This window comes from Cydia splendana, chromosome 5 (assembly GCF_910591565.1).
Source record: "Cydia splendana chromosome 5, ilCydSple1.2, whole genome shotgun sequence".
Taxonomy (NCBI): Eukaryota; Metazoa; Arthropoda; class Insecta; order Lepidoptera; family Tortricidae; genus Cydia; species Cydia splendana.
In genome coordinates, this window is record NC_085964.1 from 4148749 (window position 1) to 4168521 (window position 19773).

Here is a 19773-nt window from a genome sequence, read left to right on the forward strand (position 1 = left end):
TCGTGTAAAAAACTCTACAGTTGCCTCCAGTAGGGCTACCGCCAATACCGAAAATCGTCAATTGCGGGCATTTTTCTCTGTCACTCTAATTACGCCTTCATTGGAGTAAAAGAGTAAGATCCCCGCAATTTGCGAATTTCGGTTTTCGCGGTAGCCCCTCAGAATCTCGCGAACTAAATTGACAGGTCAATGTGCACAAATGATACCACAGTTTGGCCAGTGCTGTTCATATCGATATTTTCAAAAAAAGTTTGAATTAGAGAATATCGCGAGAGTTCACCGCTAGGGGCACTACTGCTGCGCGGTCAGTTAAAATGAATCTTTAAGTAATCTTGTTAAGTTATTTTACAAATGTTATTTGGTATTTCGAAATTGTGCAATTTTATAGTAATAGAGACAAGGATATTGGGATAAACATATTGTAATTAAATCAATATTTTATTTTATTTGTTAGGAAAACTTACAGCTAGAGTAACAAGTTAGGTGATAACATATAAACAGTGATTTTGGCTCAAAATACAGTTAAGGCCAGCCCAGACGGGGAAATATATATTTCGTACAATGTGATTAATTTCTCATTTAATTTGTGTGGTGTGGACGCAAAATTTAAACCGTCTCGGTGATCCCTATTGCTTCGATTGTAAAGACCAGTCCCTAAATCTACCGGCCACATATACAAAATTAAATCACCGATTTTAGATTTATGATGACATCCGAGCTCTTGAAATAAATAACTTGCCCCCAAACGTGCATACTAATTACTAATTGAAATTTGTCAATTTCGCATCCGCACCTCGTGATTTGATCGGTAACGTCACAATCGAATCAAGCACTTTTCTCGTCACGTTCATATTAATCGAAATCGTTTGTGACCCCTAAACAATTATCACATGGGTAGTAAGTGCATTATCTTAATTATCGACATATACCGTGACTATTTTTTCTTTGCTATTCCGGGTATCATTTTATTTGTCAAACTCATGTCAATTTAGTTCGCGAGATTCTGGAGGCGACCTTACTCGACATTTATCTTGGACGATATAACCAAATAGAGACGAGACGCCTTGTCTTGTGTGAAATTACATTTTCTGTCAAAACAATCTGCTGACTTTTTCGGGGGAGGGGCACGTCAAATGTATACGTAACGTAAAAATAGTCAAAACCATGACCAAAAAAAAAACGCATAAAAATGTAGCGCTTCCCACACGATCGATCATGTAATGTCATGTTCGATCGTGTATTAGCACTTTTATGAAAGGTGTTGTTGCCAGTAATAAAGACATCTCTGTACACTTTTGCAAATACTGAACGCAACCAATACACGTCACTTTGACAGCCGCTTCGGAGCCAAAAGGTAAGATTTTAAAATTTTGTTTAATAAATACAGGCTTACTTATTTAATATTTTGCATTTATAGTGACACCTATAAGATTTCGAAAATGCGATTGATATAGTTTTCATTTAATCACTGTTTCTAAGGGCCCCGATATTACATTGCCGGTGTGGTAGGTCACAAGTTTTGGTGTACACAATAAATTCAAGACATTACTAACTGAATTTTATGAATAAACTTGAAGTTACCTTCCTACTTTGTTTTAAAATAACTCTTTCGTTCTTTACGAAAGTACGAAAAGGTTAAGTAAGATGTACAGAGTCTAAGTCTGTAAGTATGTGGGTATGTTTGTTTTAATTAAGATGTCAAATAATATTTTATGGTCTGGGTTATGAGCAGGGGCGTATTTACCCTAGGGCCATCCGGGCCATGGCCCGGGGCGCCAACCTCCAGGGGCGGCATATGCCAACCCCCAGGGGCGGCATGCCGGATTGCATTTTGTTTTTCTTCCTTGACTTCTGGGGCGGCAAAACGTATTGGCCCGGGGCGCCAAATTTCAAAATACGCCCCTGGTTATGAGACATTAATAGGCTACATTTTCTACTGATTTCTAAAAAGCAGTATGTTCTATATGAAAACAACTAGATTCGGGTTAAAGTTATTATATTTTAGCAGGTAAAATTCTCTTTAATATTTTTCTGTTTTGTCTGACACATTGTTTTTACAATAACATAATAAACTCCTATTTTTCTCTGTCCACCTATTACAACGTTTTTGCTACATAAAATATGTATTATAAGTACTACAAATTTGTATATAAATAAATATCTGGGGACATCTTACACAGATCAACCTAGCCCCAAACTAAGCAAAGCTTGTACTGTTGCTAGATGACGATTTACATACTTATATAGATAAATACATACTTATATAGGGTACATAGAAAACACCCATGACTCAGGAACAAATATTTGTGTTCATCACACAAATAAATGCCCTTACTGGGAGTCAAACCCAGGACCATCGGCTTCACAGGCAGGGCCACTAGGCCAGACCGCTCATCAATTTGAGATAGAGTATGACTGGTTTTTTAGCCAGGCAATGTTTAATATGGTTATCAATGTTGAAGAAGTTTATGGTGGGCGTTTCTTTGCTAGGTCCAATCCATTTTTTAGTTTCATCCTGTATAATTTGTTTTTTTTTTTTACTGTAAGAAACCATAAAACTGTACTATTAAATTAGGAATTTAGTACAGTTTGACAGATCATTCCCAATATAAAAATAACCTTCTATTCATATTAAATGCATCCCTCTTGCCAATTCAATGTACATTGATACATGGTTCATAATTATTCAATTTTGGACACAAAATGATGTTCTTGTATGACTAACAGTTGAGTTCTCGCCTATAAAGATAGATGGCGCTATTATTTAGATTTCTGGTACCAGTTATACCTGTACCACTACCACCCCACCTCCCTGGTTTCAGAGAAGCTTGTAAAGTGTAAACTTGTTGAAGTATAATTGCCAGTTGTAACACATCAGCTTTAATCAAATCAAGAAGTTATCTAATTGGTTTCGAAAGATAACTTAACCAATTTCAATCTTTACTATCTTAATTTAAAGTTCATTTTGGTATTGAGTGATTGAGTTGTTATAAATAGCTTGTTACTTTAAGTTTTCCAAATACATATTGTACAATGTTATAATACTGATAATTAATATACCAAATATAATAATTCAATTTTAAGTTGGAATCTAGTCTTATATTTAGACCTAGCCTTGAATGAATCTTGTTCATTCATTAACATCTAACATATACCTACTACCGTTCTTACGCATAAAGTCTTAGCTATATCACAAAATCGCGGCGCTTACGCTCTTTTACATACCATACCTCTTGCATAGTTGACATTCAGCCGGTGTTCTAAACGGGTTTCCCGTGCGTTGAAAGAAAAAAAAACATAAATCCGTTTTTTAATAGCATAATGAACAGGTCATAAACACGAAAGTTATAGGCTATGCAAAATTCTTGACTAGTCGTGCTGGTATTTGATTGTGAAATTTGGAAAGCGAAAGAAATTATATATTCAATACAGGCCTAGTCCTAGGCACACTTTTTAAAAACAAGTTTTTGCATACCTAATATACCTAAGTATAGCTTTATTACTTTTCTACGGAACATACCGGCGGTATTATAACTCATAGAAACGCAGTAGAGACAAATACTCTTACTGCTGGCCTTAGGCCTCCTCTAGCCATAGGGTTTGTTGGGCTACTGATGTGATGTGCCCAAACCCTAAAATTGCGAATATTCCATTTTTAATAATCTAAAATTTCTGCAATATTTGTATAGGGGGTGAAATTTTTCGTGTCCAAAATGAAAGGTTCCTCCATTTCCTGCGAAATTTGCTTGAAATTTCCAACAACATTTCCTACTTTTTGGAAACTTTCACATTTGTAGGCTCAAGTCCCCACGCTAGTCAAGATCGTTTTGGAGACTTTACAGCTTCACACATCTTTGAATTTCTTCGCAGATGTGTAATGTTTTCACCTTAGACCTACCTGTGGGTCGTTACTCCTTATTAACGTCTGTACCTGTAGACTCCTCATTATCATTTAATCTAAAGCTTGACTCGTTATAATAATTTCTAATTAATATGAGATTTCATCAGTACCCGACATAATTACGCGGTTATCACACTTGATGCGAATTCGCACGTCGCTCCATCACACATAGAGCTGTCAAGCCGCAGCGACCAGCGAATTCGCTTCGAATGTGAAGACCCGAAGACCGCCTTAGGTAGGTAAGTCAGGTACCTGCCTTAGACTACTATAGAACCTTAAGTCGTCCACCCTACGCCCCACCACCCTGTGTAACACGGCCTATTTACCCGCAATCAAACATCTACGACGATTTGATATTAGTAATTTGAATGGACAAGTAGGTACAGTCAAGGTATTACTATGTACACGGACAAAGTGTCATAAATATGTACTTATACCCGACCTAATTCCCTATTAAGGTAGTGTGTTTTTGGTACTTTGTTTGTGTCCATACACACTTAATACTTACCTTGACTGTACTTCAGTAATTGATCCAAGGAAAACGTTACCTACTACTAAACTAGCCTGTTACGTAATTATTTGCTCACCAATATAATAAAGTTCCAAGAAGGAAGTTTCAGTAATTAATTGGTAGCATACTAAACATTAGTTGAATATTTCCGTATCGGCCAATAGCGAATGATTGCATTCTGACGCAAAACAAAACCGTGATGACCTTTGCTAATGAATATTTATCAAATTAGGCAATTCTACTAATGCGCATTTGTTGCGCCGCGTGTAAGTCTGGTTACTTGATTTAAATTTTAGACTTAAGTCTGTAATTTTGCCCAGAATCAACTTTTAAAGCTGTCACCGCAGATTTAGGCACGTCAATTGTTCCGGGACGCTCGATACGAACACATATTGGGCTCAGTCTAGTGTAGAGACTTGAAAATAGTGTTGGTTAAGACTCGACTCAATTTTTCGCTCTCATCATCACAGGCCTTTCCGTCTATTGCAGACGAATTATGCATTGATGTTTAGACAACGGGTTGGTGAGTAATAATTATGTCGAAACTCGAGTTCTTTTCAATTTGTTAGACACCAGAGTATTTTGTAGGGGTGTCATTCTGAATCCCTAACAACGTATGTCCTAAAGTCACTTGCCCTAACTGGTTTGTCCTAATGGCCACATGCCCTAACGATCAATTGTCATAACGATTATTTTCCATAATGTAAGGTTCTGAAAAATGGTTAGGTTTTAGCACTTGGTGCCACAAAAGTGGGTTAGGTTAGGGTTAGAACTGCGACCCTCTCAAAAAAGAAAATATGATTACATTAGGATAAGTAATCAATAATTAGAGAAAACAAAATTAGGGTTTTTAGTGTTAGGACAACTGATCATTATGACAAACAATATTAGGGAATGCAAAGATAGGAGAAAAGGCTTTAGGAATTCAGATATAGATCCATTTTGTAGAGACTGTTGTAGTTATTTTTGTTTCAGTCATTTGAGTATGAGTAGTCAGGTCAGAAGCTAAACGAAGGTCCGATCCTGTAAGTGCCTATTGCAGTTCTAGTATACATTATCGAATTTGTGCACAGGAATTGCGCGACTTATAGTGTCCAGCATCCAGCTTTCCGCGCGAATGCTTAAGGATTACATTTTGCTCCCGTCGTCTGTATTCAATGACAAACACGGTTTTATCTTTAAAATAATAGTATAGCGTTTACTGAACCAGTGGGCATCTTTGGCTCACTCGTCAACTTGTTTGTAATGAAAAAAAAAAAGAGTATGCTCAACACTATGGCTCGCCGTCGCTCATTGCGATCTATTCCTATTCCGGCGACGACCACCGCCTTATTTGTTATCTGCACTAATGCAGTGTTTATTGTTTTCCTTTATTTAAATTACCTCTGCGTATCGGTGGCCATTCGTCACACGATTCGCGAATGATCAATCTAAAGCTTTTTTATTTCAAGCGCGTCGTGTCAAGAGGTTTTGTAAATTATCTGCTTTGATGATTTTTGGCAGCTGATTTAGCTTATCCCATCTTTGGCTTTTAACGGGTTAACTTTAAGACATCATTGCGTATTTAATTTGTACCATAAAAGTATATTTATTTGCACATAAAATAATAAGTACAAATGGTTGACTTAATGCCTTTTGTGGGTTTAATATTTTTATTTAGAATTTCATAGAGTAAATTGCCAATTATCGCGAAGTCGTAAGAAAATTACCTATATGATGTATGAGGTTGTACGAATAATACCTTTTTTTTACTGTTAATATTAACAAAAAAATAGAATAAATAATCTCTGAAAATGTAGTCGGCTTCGTGAAATTTGGATCTTGTTCCGAATTCGGAAAGCTACAATTATCACTTATATCCTAGATGGCGTTAAGATCATCACGACGATATCGGATGGACATATTTTCAATGAAACAGTCATTAGCATAAATTATTTTTTAAATGGCCACATTTCCACGTGGCCTCGTACCCAACGTGTTGGCTATAAAAAAAATAGTCATGGCCGCTGCAGCGCTTTGTCGGCGTGTGTCCGTGAATTTACGCACACAAATATATATAAACTAGTATCTAATAACGAAAAGGTGTAAGAGCGCGATGATCAATGTTTATAAAGCCCTTTTGGGACAGCAGAAAAGTATAGGCACACGAAATCTACGAAATAGGTCAAGCGATCTCGTACTCTGAGAAGTGGTGTTAGGAGCGCAGATGGGTTGTAGGTATGTTGCTAGGTTCGTATCTACGCTGCGTATTACGTAGCACACATGCAAAGGCAAATCCTTGACAAGTCTACTCACACTGTTAACGATAAATAACGCATTTAAGTTGCGTGCGCCTCACAGATAGCCACGTCCGTTCAGTTTGCATACAATTATCCTCGGAGACTTCAGTTTCTGTTGATAAATTAAACAAACTGTTATGTAAAGTTGTATATACCTGTATTATTACCGGTAACTATTTGGGTTAAGGCGAACCGATTCATTTAACGATCAATTTTATGATTACTATCTTAAAGATAATTAAGATTTAATCCCTCCCGGGCTTGACTGAAAAAACTCCGCTTACGAAGATTAATAGGTGTTTCAATTTTAAAAACTAGCTATTGAAATATTTACGAGCAACAGGTGTCCAATGAAAAAACCTGCGCTCTTCTGAAGTACCTGTATCTTAAGTCATAACTCAAAAAATATCGATAGAGACCAATTTTAGATTGCCATGAATGACCTTAACTTGCATATTAAAACGTTTCCGTGCCGGTAGTTGGAGTACGAAGTACGAGTAGGTTCGTTATCACGCGCAATTTTGTACCGTTGACTAATACAATTTTCGTACGTAACTATAAACCGCGAACGCACACAACTGCAAAACTGTGCGCGTGTGCGTAACGCGTGCAAATGTTCTAACTTCTAAGTGTATATAGATGGCGCTAGGAGTTCTCGATCGTTAGTTCTAAGATGCGTTTCAGTGTGAATAGAGTGGGTTTAGATAATGGGCGATGCGCGGGGCGCTGCTGGGAGGGACGGCCCAATTTAAAACGCGGCATTCGCCATTACACAATGAATTTATTGCTGTACCGCATACGGCTGACACATATTGCGTGCATGACATGTGCGCCGTACCCCGGAATTCTCGACAATTAGCGGTTAGTCCATGGCCCATGCTTTAGAACAAACTTTGCCCATTTGTGACAATCAATCTAGAGGCGTTTTGATGAAATTAGCGAAGGAATGGTAGCAACAGTTATTGAAAAGATTTTTGCGAATGTTTAAAATTAAGGTATAATTGAAGCGAAGTGCACTGAGTTACGGAATATAGTGATTCTCGTTTGGCCGTCATCCAAATTGATAGGTCATTTGGCAAGAGTTCTGTGTCTGTGACACCTGTCGTCACGGTGTGCTGTCTACTGTCCCTTTTCATGCGACGTACTCTTCATTTCCTATGTGGCCCTGGTACCTCGGCTTTACGTCGGTTCTTATTTAATCATAGACGCGAGCCAAGGGCAAGGTTGTATGGCTCAATTCCGTTACATCACGAGTTCAGGGTTTAACAAATTTATCGATACTTACATCGATTGTTTCGAGTTCTACTCCAAATAGTTCTCTAGTGTGTTATGTGGAGCATTATATTGGGAACTGGTTTTTGTGAAAAGACGAGCAAGGGTAGATAATAAAGGGAATGCTTCCTCTAAAGAGCACTGCTCTGCTCTCCTTTGTCCGGCTTGCCTACAAGGAAACACAATTGGCGTACGTCGCTCCTGGGGTCCGATTCTCGGAACTCGTTTTGTGGGACTCTAATGGTATGTCCGAATAATAGAGATCCCTCCTGGACGAGCTGTATGTCTTTCCGCATTAGCATTTAACCTACTTCTGAGTGTTTGTGGAAGATTGTGTTTGTTTTTAATTAGGACATTAAATAATAACCAAGCGCATTGAGAAGGGTTCATTTGCACCAACCACCTATGTATATCCGACGTACAGATTATGATTAATGTAAGGCAAGAAGCTTAGAAACATCTCATACCTTTAACTTAATTACACATGAAATAGTGGCTTTAAGGAAAAAAACCGTGTGCGTGTATAATCGGACTGATTCACTATTTATCATGTAGGTACATATATAACTATGTTTGTCAAAATTAATCATTTTTTATTTCGTTACATTTCGCTTGTGAGTGTGCAAAAAACCCTGCAAAATAACGCCAAATTAAACGCACTACGCATTGCGCGTAACGACTCGACGCGGGTTTCCCTTGAGATTTACTGAGGTGACTTAGCGTTTGTGATAAATGGTTATTTGGACAGTGCACAAGACTGTCACTTGATATGTTTTTATACCTGGATAAGGTTGATTAAGGCTAGAACTGAAGCTGAAAACTAAGCAGTGCCAGAGTTTTCTAATACTGCAATTAGGTACTGGCAAGACAGTGTTCAGTGCTTATCACACTGTGAGTCGCGACATTCAAAGCTTCTATAGATGGATCGCGGGGGTTCGAAAGCTTAAAGACATAGCGCGGCTTATCTTATCTTATCTTATTGTTTTCGGGGGCCCTTGCGGATACACTTCGACCCATAGGGATTTTTTGTGCAATCACCCCCTAGTGAAGATCCGTCTACTACTCAAGAGCTTTTCCCACCATATCCATGTGTCGGATGATGGAGCTCATGGGTAGCGTTTTAAGGTCCTTTGGTTCCAGATATCCTGCTCCAAAGTCCTTCATTCTTTGTCTGGCGAGGGCGTGACATTCACACATTAAGTGTTTTACTGTCTCTTCCTTTTCGCCACACATACGACAATCGGTGTTGTCAGAGTGTCCCATCTTGGCTAGAATTCCTTTGACCCCGTGATGGCCAGAAAATACCCCCGTTATGATTTGGAGTTGTCTTTTGCTAAGTTTCTAAAGTTTTTTGCTCCAGAGCTTTGCATGCTTGAGACCCGTCAGACTTTCCGATTCTTCCTGATGTTTGGTCTTGATATGGTCTTTAATAGCCGTTGTGATGGTTCCCTGTGAGAGCCCCACGAATGGTTCCGGACCTATAAGGTTACTTACAGATCCGGCTCTGGTAAGTACATCTGCATTTTTATTGCCTATGAATCCCTCGTGCCCTGGGATCCATACCAGTTGCACTCTGTTTTGCCTTCCAAGCTGGTTCAGAGCTTGGACGCCATTATATACCAGTCTAGAGTCCACTCTGGGCGCTTCAAGCGCTTTGAGTGCAGCCTGACTGTCGCTGAGTATATAGATATTCTTCCCTTGGGTTTGTCTAACTATATTCTCATGCACACACGCAATTATAGCGAATGTCTCAGCTTGGAAGACAGTGGCGTAATTGCCCATGCTTATACTACTACTAAAGTCATTTGCATAAATGCTTGCCCCCGTACCAGATTCTGTCTTAGACCCGTCTGTGTACCATATGATGTTATTTTCATCAGATATTGGTGCTTCAAGACCTTCGGTCCATTCAGCCTTGTTGGAATTTTAACGTTAAAATTCTTATGGAACTTGGGTTGTCGCAGCCGATATTCATAATCCTTTTCATGAAATTGTCACATTCCATGTTTGTGTGTTTGGTCTTTGGCTTGCTATCGCTCCAGAGGCCTGTTAGGGCCAACCTGTGTAACGATTTCCGCGCCTCAGATTGTATCACTAGGTGTAGCGGCGAGAGGTCTAGCAGTACCTCCATCGCCGCTGTTGGCGTAGTTCTAAACGCGCCAGTAATAGCCATGCATGCCGTTCTTTGTATTTTCATAAGGGCATCCCTGCATGTGCTCTTTAGTGTCCTTGGCCACCATGCCAGGCATCCGTACAAGATGATTGGTCTTACCATGATGGTATAGATCCATCTTAGTACCTTTGGGTTTAGACCCCAAGTTTTGCCATAAGCCGATCTACACATTCCAAACACTCTAAGTGCCTTGGTGGTTGTAAGTTCGACATGCTTTCTCCAGTTCAGTTCTTTATCTAGTATAACGCCTAGATGTTTCACTTCATTGGACATTTCCAGTATAGCGCGGCTACTCCAAGGCTTAAATAAAAAAGCAGGCTGCAAATTGAGGGCGGAGAATAGCGAAATATAGTCTCATGCCAAGTGGTAGGTACGTACACGCCTTAAGAAAAATGAAAAACACTACCCCGCATTGCCTGAACAGATAAACTGGCTCAAAATTAGACAATCAAGGTACGGTACGTCACAGCCTTGTTTAGAACGCGCAGTATCGACGGCGCCTCAAGCAGATAGCGTATCACGCGTTATCACTGCATTGCTGATAGCGCTGCAGGAATCCGCCTACTTTTACTAATATAGATTAATCTTCATGATACCAACACATGAGCGATCAAAGGAAACGTGATCTACTCGTGATAACACAACGTATGTGCCCTTTGGGAAAATCGCCCTGTTACGCAGAATCTACGGGATTCACAGAACCATTAGTAGGTATACAGACCCCTAAATTAAACATAATTGTTACGTATCGAGGGATTAATAGGTATTCGAAGTCGAGCGAGTGCCGTTTTGTAACTATATGAATGTATACTGGCCAATCTCGATTTTGATTTGCTTAGCATAGCTCAGTAATTGCTTCTCAATCAGTGAAGTGTATCCGGAGCTTCTAACTCCAGCGAAAAAGCCTGCAAATCGGTAGCTCTCCACAGTTCCTTGCACACCCTTTTTGGCAGCCGCGGTCAAAGAGTTGGGGACGCATACAACTGCAATAGGCTGCTAGTAACGCACTTGCAATGGAGTCTGTTTAGACTGGATGAGTGGAGGGGTGGAGGCTTACATTACAGCCTTTCTTTCTAGAGCCCCTTTTTGGCACAGCCGACAAATTGGATCTAGACTGAGAATCTAGATTTTCTCATTTAAAAACGTCTACTACAGGAAAATTCGCGCTAAGATTAATTTTGCACCCATTTGATGTTTTTCTCTAAATGTTCCCGAGTTCTTTCAGTTGGTTGTTACTCGTATCAAATTAGATACAATCGTTTTAAGAAAAGAGCGTACTCCCTTGTTACTTAAAATCCCTCTGGTGTTGCGGGAGTCCATAGGCGATGGTAATCGCTTACCATCAGGAGGTTCGTCTGCTCATTTGCCTCCTATATCATTAAAAAACAATGTGTTATTAAGTATTCAGGTAACATCTCTAAGATATAGAAGTAGAAACTATTCCCCGATTCTGGCCCCACCTCTCAGTGGTCACCGATCCTGACCCCAGGGCCGATCCACCGCCCCCGGTGAACCTAAAAAAAAAAAAAAAAAAAAAAAAAAAAAAAAAAAAAAAAAAAAAAAAACAAATAGCCCCCCATTTGAATTGATTGCGCTAGGTCTCAGCAGTGCCCGGCGCCTCCTTCAGGTACTTACGAAATACGCTAATTAAACAATACACCTTGCTCACCACGGTAACAATAGGCTTATCGACCCTTTTCTATTGTTCGATCTCGACTCGGGCGCGTTATTGTGTTACCGAGAATACTACCTGGACCCTTCACCCACCGACGTCTTCATTCATGCCTTCTTTATGTGTGTATTATACTGTAGGTGTTTGTAATAGGTATTAGCGATAGGTATTTGCAATAGGTATTAGCGATAGGTATTTGCAAAAGGTACTTCTTTGCGATGCATTATCTTATTATCTTACAACCTCTTGGAGCTATTTCGGTTTATAAGGAATACAGTTCTAACCTAACCTAACCTAATTAGATTTTAAGATGTAGCCTAAACTAACCTAAACCTTCTTTTACCAAACCTAACTTGACCAAACCTAACTAAAATCAACCTAACTTCTCATTTCAAACTAACCTGCTTTCACCTAGTCTTCGTTCAAGTTATGTTTTAACCTAAATACCTAAACTTCTTACCTATCCAAACTAAAGCATCCTACATATCGTATACATACTTACCTATATTGTGCATATTGTATTGTGTTATTTTATTTAGTTTTACCTATTTCTAACTCATTATTTTTGTCTGCGATAAATGCAATTCAACCTAATGTAGCCTTTTTTATTCTTAAACTATTCTATCTTCTTAAACTTAGTATGTAAGTATGTCTCATTATCTAATACTATATGTTTATTTTCACATACATTTTTATGTTCTTTGTAACACGATAGAAAGTAAACTCGTAGCTACTTGTTTCTTTGTATTATTAAAATAATAACTAGGCGTGTGAGGCATTTCTTGTGCACTTGTTTTCATTGTTATAACAGCTTAATTGCTTTATTGATAGACGTCTATTATATTTTATGCTGACAATGGATTATTATGTGGATATAATTTGGGTTTGAGTACAGGGAGCGTCTGTTTAGATGAACTTGTTGAGACATGTTACTTTGTATGATTTAAAAAAAATAACGAGACGTGTCAACTGGTTTCAACATGATTTAGTCTAATACGTCGGCATTTCTTGTGTGTTGGTATTCATTGTTATAACAGCATAATTGCTTTATTGGTAGACATCTATTATATTTTATACTGACAATGGATTTATTGTTTCCTATTATGCTTTTGAATTTGGGTTTTAGTAAAGAGAGCGTCTGTATTAGATGAACCTGTTGAGACATGATTTGAACGATACTGTATCCTGCTCACTATCACAGTATAAAAGCCGAAGAGAAATGGCTTTGAGTAAGTATTACTGTCGTGGCAGTCCTCTGTATCAGAGCTCCTTGTATCTACTGCAGTATATAGAAATATAGTGTTAATTCAACAGTGAAGTGTTTAAGTGTTTATAGAAAGACCCAACAATGGATGTAAGTATGTCTTTTATTACCGTAACTTACTTTGTTTTGTTTTCACTTGTGTTCTTTGTGTTTTAATTATCAAGATTGTAGACAGTGTGTAAATTATTGTTTTATATTGTTTCAGTTCACTGAAAATACTTTCAAGAACTATTACTACCCGGATGATAATAAAGACGAATCAAGCGATGAAGAGGGTACGCTTGGTCTCAAAGTTAAACAAGCCATCGCAAAGAAACGTTCAGGAAACAATATCGATAGCTTCTTTGAACGACCTAAAAAGCAGTCTAAAGTTGTGAAACGGTCTTCAAATGTGAGCAAAAGTTCACCAGACGGTGTTGCAAACTTGTCATCCGGACAAGACGACGGGGCCTATGCATCACATTTGATTAAAATCGAGATATATGATATGCATAAAATCAAAAACGTCCCACCCATGGAACACTGGAAGCATGCGGACTTCAGATTGAAATATTTTGCGTTGGAAGACGATTTGGAGCTACAAAATACGCGAAATATTATTTATAACATAACAAAGCAATTAGCTTCTAAGGACAGTAGTGTGAAATATTTTATAGATAATAAGAAACAGTGATAGTTATAATTATTAATGATAGTAGTAGCTTAATGATTGTGTTAACGTATTTCTCATTTTTTACCTCTCCTTAAGTACATTTTCCATGTAACAGATTTTTTTGTGTCGTCTCGTTTTTTAAGTAACAAAGAATGTTAAGAAATATTTTGTAAATAATAAAATTTAAAAAAAAATGTGTGGTTTAAAAGGTCTAGGTCTAGGTATTTTATATGAAAAAATAAAAAATCTTATTTAAGTACACGTATTATTTTATTTCACAAAAAATGTTTTAAACATATTCCTTAATATAAGGTCATTACATACAGAATTATCAGAAAACAAACTTAGCATATCTGTCATAGTTTTTCCATGATATTTAAAATACAAATAAACTAGACAATATTCACCACAAACTGAAGTAAAATGGTTTTGAAGAGGTTTATTGTTATAAAACCACTGTCTGGTGTTTCTTTTTAAAAATAAGTTATGGTAACCTGAAGGTTTCCGTCCGAAGGAATCAAAATATTCTCCTATACCAGTAACATCAATGTGTATGGCAACCCAGTGGGAGCCTGGTTTCGTGTCAGGGTCCAAATTACTAACAATAAAGACAGGTAGATCGACCCAAATAGGTATTTTGTTAGCAGCAAAAACATTTGATTCAAAAAGTGGGTTTAATTTCTTCATACAAAATTGAATCTCATTAGTATCCATAATTACTTAATTAATAACAATTTATGTCTTGATGATGCTGCAAACAATGACTACAACAAAATAAAGTAAACGAAAGAAAACATTGTATTTATATAATTATGTTTTTCAACTATTATAATCTACAGATACATCACGGTTTTTGTTTATTTCAATAATGTTGTCAAATTCTGCATACACGATACAATTAATGGTGCTAGTTAGAGCCGAATCAAAGCGTACTTCTATCCGAACACTTCCATGTCTAACAAGATTCCAGTGTGAAGTTGAACTAGCAGATAAATCAGGGGTTAAATCAAAACATAACAAACAATATCCTCCACCATAATCTGTTCTACTTATTCCATTACCTTCGTTGTGAAAATGAATACCAGTTCCAGAAAATAAGGTGTGATATGCCGCCGCTATTAAACCAGAACTAAATGACGGTTGTAATGTTTTAGAAGGAATTTCATGACCATCTACAAACAAGCTAAATGAATTCATATTATAATTTTGAAAATTAAATGGATTCAAAGCTAAATTTCCATTAAAACCTGAATTTGATACAAATCCAATAATACAGCGTTTAGGAATTTGTCCGAGAAATATATTATCCAATGTTTTACCCTGGACCCCTGTTGGTATTGTGAGAACCTTAACTTCTGCTCTCGTAATGGGGTACTTCGCAGTCGTTGTTGCCAATACTTTTTGATGGGCTAACAAAACGCTAGGATTGATTTTTGTTCTTCTAACAATGAGACTAGCATCTGTTATTTGTACTTTAAGTTTTTTATCTTGATGACAAATTAAATTAAATGATTCTTTTGATCGGACTAACTTAATACGCAATTCAACACCATTTATCAAGAATTTCTCTTGGTTAAATATATCGCCATGCAAATGTCCAATCATTTCCACTTCCTTACTCTCTTTGATAAATTCTAGTCTTTTCTGAAATCCTTTGTTGTTGGCATCAACGGTATCCATAAAACCTGGGGTATCCTCATACCATAACCCACAAGTAAGATGGGTTTTTTTGGCTGCCGGTCCATAGTTGAGAAGATTTTCCATATAAGCACGGTAAGCATATGTATTGTTTGGGGGTGATATGAGTTTTTGATTTAAATATACATCAAGTTGGTTGAAAAGGGAATGTAGCCAGTTATTGGTGGGTCCAACTCCGGCATCTGCTTTTAATTTTGTCCCATCTTGATTCAATACTTTAGCAGTAATATGTAACATTGTGTGTGATAGATCAATGTAGTCATCTCCTGATCCAGGTACTTGAAATTCAATGGGGCCATCATCACTTAAAGATGAAATTGGTTTGTAATGAATCCAATGTCCGCTTTCAATACTTGTTTGAGTTGATGGAAGGGCAAATATATCTAATTCAGATTTTGCACATTCACATGAATGACTGTGTAGAAATGACATTATTTAACTTGAAAATATATCGTTATTTTTATTATTATTTCTACTTCCTCTTCGTCGCGATGCTTTTCGAGTAATGAGCGGTTCTCTTCTTTTATTCGACATTTTATACCCAGATCCTGACATGAGAGAATCAATTTTTTCATCAGCCTTTCTTTTTAGGTTAGCGCTCGCTTCCTTAAATCGTGATCGAATGGAACTATCCATAGGACGAGAATTTACCATATCAGTTAACAAACCAACCCCTGCCCCTAAGGTTTCTTTTCCAATGGTTTTTAAACCGCTAGATAACAAAGGGAGCACTGATCTAAATAGTCCACCCAAAAAACTGCCTATACCATGTCCTCGTTGATATGGAACTCCCTTATAGACAATACCTATCCCAGAGCCGGCTTGGTGTGAATAATAATGTTCGTAAGGACAAGAGACTGACGATCTGTTGTAAATCATTTTACTCGTTGAAAGTGTAGCTTCACGCAAGAAGATCCAAATTGAAATGGTACTCTGACACCAGTCGTTGTTCTTATATCTATTTCAATGGTATCGAACTCTCTTCGTAAAACTGGTACATAATGAGCGGGTGAGAAGATGTGAGTTTTATAAGCTCCATAAATGAACTTAGTTGGATCTAAAGGTATTATTCTGAGTAATGAAGTAATAACATCTCCGACTACTTGTGGGTGTATTATATCAGTATAAACAAATATTTGAGATGGTAAACCTAAATATAAATTTGCAGGGCTTTTTCCTAATGTATTTTGTTTTAAATTTGTTTTCGGTTTAAAACCCAATTGCAGACTTAGTATCGGAGTTGTAATGATAGATGTTATTTCTTTATTTGTTGTTGCTATTCCAACCAGTTTTGTTAATCCATCATATCGAAATTTTACGTTATTTTTTAACTGTGGGTTTTCATTAAACGCTTGAAGAAAATGATCTATATTATCATATGTAGTGGCTGGTATATGAGTTTTTATATCTACTATTTTTGTAGTTTTATCGGTGGGTGATAACACCTTTTTCTTTAAATAAATGATGTTTTCGTGCTCTTGAACATTATACATGGAACAAGGATATTGAAATTCCACCAACCCAACTACCCATTCTCCATCCAATTTAATGGTCTTTGGTAATTTAGTTAAGAAATGTGCAGTCGTGTTATCCGTGTAGTAATCTGATGAACTATTACTTAACAAAGTTAGATAAAAACTATTTTCACTCATATTTTCTTTAAGTTTGATTCAGGTATCCAAGAATTAAATTTATTGGGATAACCTTGCCACTTAACTAGTATTTCCTTTCTGCCAGCAACTCGACGCGAGCGTATTATTTTATCAATTTTATACTCGTTGGAGGGGAGGTAAGTTACCTTTTGTAATTCTTTAGAATAAAATGTACCAATGATGGGTTCACCTTCTAAATCCTTTATTGTATAAACAACTCGTGGCGATCTGTTAATAATCGAATCAATAATAAATATTTCATCACTCCAATTACTTTCATAACCTTTTTGAAACACATGCTTATATTTAGTGATTCTAACATGATCACCTACATTTAGTTTTTTAGTTTCTAATGAAATTTGCCTATCTTTTTTGCGATCATATAAATTACACCAAACAGTCATAATATTATTAGAGCTAACATCAACTGGGCGCATTTTAATGCTAGAATGATAGCTATGGTTGTAAGAATGTAGAAGATCTTGTAATATATTTGTGTAGTTATATGTATTCTTATGAGTGAAGTAACGCCACATTTTCATTTTAAGTGTTCTTTGAAATCTTTCTACTATACTTGCTTTAATGTCGGGGTTATTAGTGGTATAATAATTAATATTTTTGCTCTTAAAGTAATCTCTAACCGCCTTTGAAACAAATTCTGTACCTTTATCAGATTGGATGTGACGGGGAACAGAGTTGGCTTCAGTAAATATGCTTTCAAAACATTGTTTAACAGTTGCTGAATCCTTCTTCTTCATGGCTCTTGCAAAAGCATATTTACTGAACACATCAATAACACAAAGAATATATTTGTACCCATCATTATATTGACTATAAGTACTCATATCACTTAAATCAGCTTGCCAAAGTTCATTAAAGTTCGAGAGAATGTATTTATTTCTAGTAAATCGTCTATGAATAGGTTTATGCAGCGTGTGCGTATCTTGAGATTGTAACCATTTTTTCACTTCCTCTTTGTTCATTTGACCTTTCATTTCCTTTGATAAATTATTTAAACTGCTATAGCCAGCTGGATTAGAGACGTCATAATAGATTCTGTTAATATCTAATAAGGAGTCCATCTTTCCCACTCTATTTTCTTTCCGGATCGCTTTTGCTCCCGTGTAGCAAGAGGCGTAGAAGTGTTATTATCTTTATCTGTTGAGGCTCTCGTCTTCACAGATGTGGAGGGGGTAAAGGGTTCAATCAAAGGAGTACCATTAATAAATGCTAAATTTGTAGGATTACCTATGCATGACCTAGGAACTTCGATATCTTTTAAAAGTAAAGCAAACACTTCCCATCCAATTGGCTTAGGACGTTTAAGACATCTAACGGTGTCGCTTACCAAATCAGTAATATTACTATTTTGAATGGTTTGGTTATTTATAACAACTTCACCAGTCTGTTTCCACCAAATTTTCGGTTTACTTGAAACAATGTAATCTAACAACGTTCGAGCTTTTTTTTCATAAGATTTAGGTAATATGTTTATAATTTTTGACGGACTAATTGGCATTAGTTCTTGATTTATTTCGCCAGGTGGTGTATTAAACGATGACGGTGTGGCTGCTTCAGTTACATTATCTGTAACTGACTCATTATTTTCAATCTCCTCCTTTTTGTTCACTTTTGTTTTTATAATATCATTACTTTCGTTGATGACTTGATCTACCCCCTCCATCACGATGGGTATTCTAAACGGTTTTCGATCTGTTTCAATAAAATGTAGAAATCTTTGTAATGCTTGAGAATATAACGTCCACTTTTCGCGATCATTCATTTTACTTTTAAGGATTTTTTGCATCTCTCCATCTAGCCGAGATGAGGAATTTTCGGGTGGACTCTCATTCCGTTTCAGCCTTTCAATAAAATCTGATTCAACTAATAACATTTTTTTTGTGTTTTCCATTTTGTTTATGATAAAGAGTTCACTAAAGCACTTAAAACTGCACCTAAAATAATAGGTAGAAATGCACCTCCTTTTTGAACTATAACAGTTTTTCTTATTTTATGTTTCCCTTTCGAAACTAATTTTCTTAAAATATCTTTATATTTTTTTAGTTTCGTCTTTTCTTTTTTTTCTAATGGAATTTTCCCATTTAGGACGTTATAAATGCACTCACAAATAATGTTGATCTCTTCATCGTCACAAGATTTAAGTAATGCAGTACGATATTTGGGTTTAAGCAACTGCAATGCTTCAAGTAAATGTTTATATGTGTTTACTCTTGCATGCATCATGTAGAACTGACTAAAATATGGTGATTTTTATCATATTTAAACCCCTTTTTAGGTACATACACTGTGCAATGCCCATCAAACGGAAATATTTTTGTTTTAAAACGGCATATGTCATTTGTATTTTGTTTCAGGTCAATCATGAGGTAACCATGAGCCTCCTTTGTAGCATCTTTGTAGGCTTCGTCCACAAACTTTGAGTTTTCTGGGTAAACTTGTCGTGACAGGTAGCGTATTTGAGTTTTATCCCTGGGATTTTTAAAAAATACAATGTAGCTTGTATTCAATGAAATATCACGTTGACCTCTACCTTGATGAAATACGTTTTGTGTAATATAAAAAACACTTAAGTTTCTATGATGACTACCTTTCGTAAAAATGTCAACGATTCGTCCATCCGATTCTCTCATCAAATCATCTATAATAAGAAGTTTAGGTTTCTTCCCATCAAACATTGA

The 19773-nt window shown here is 36.7% G+C and overlaps 1 protein-coding gene across 1 annotated transcript in view; it reads left to right on the top strand.

Annotated features, from left to right (window-relative positions):
- Window positions 1-1338: 1338 nt before the first annotated feature.
- LOC134790446 (zinc finger protein chinmo) overlaps window positions 1339-19773 on the top strand; it is a 151230-nt gene continuing 132795 nt past the window's right edge. Inside the window, exon 1 of the mRNA XM_063761253.1 lies at window positions 1339-1354. The gene's annotated coding sequence lies outside the window, so the exon portion shown is untranslated. The remainder of the gene's footprint in view (window positions 1355-19773) is intronic.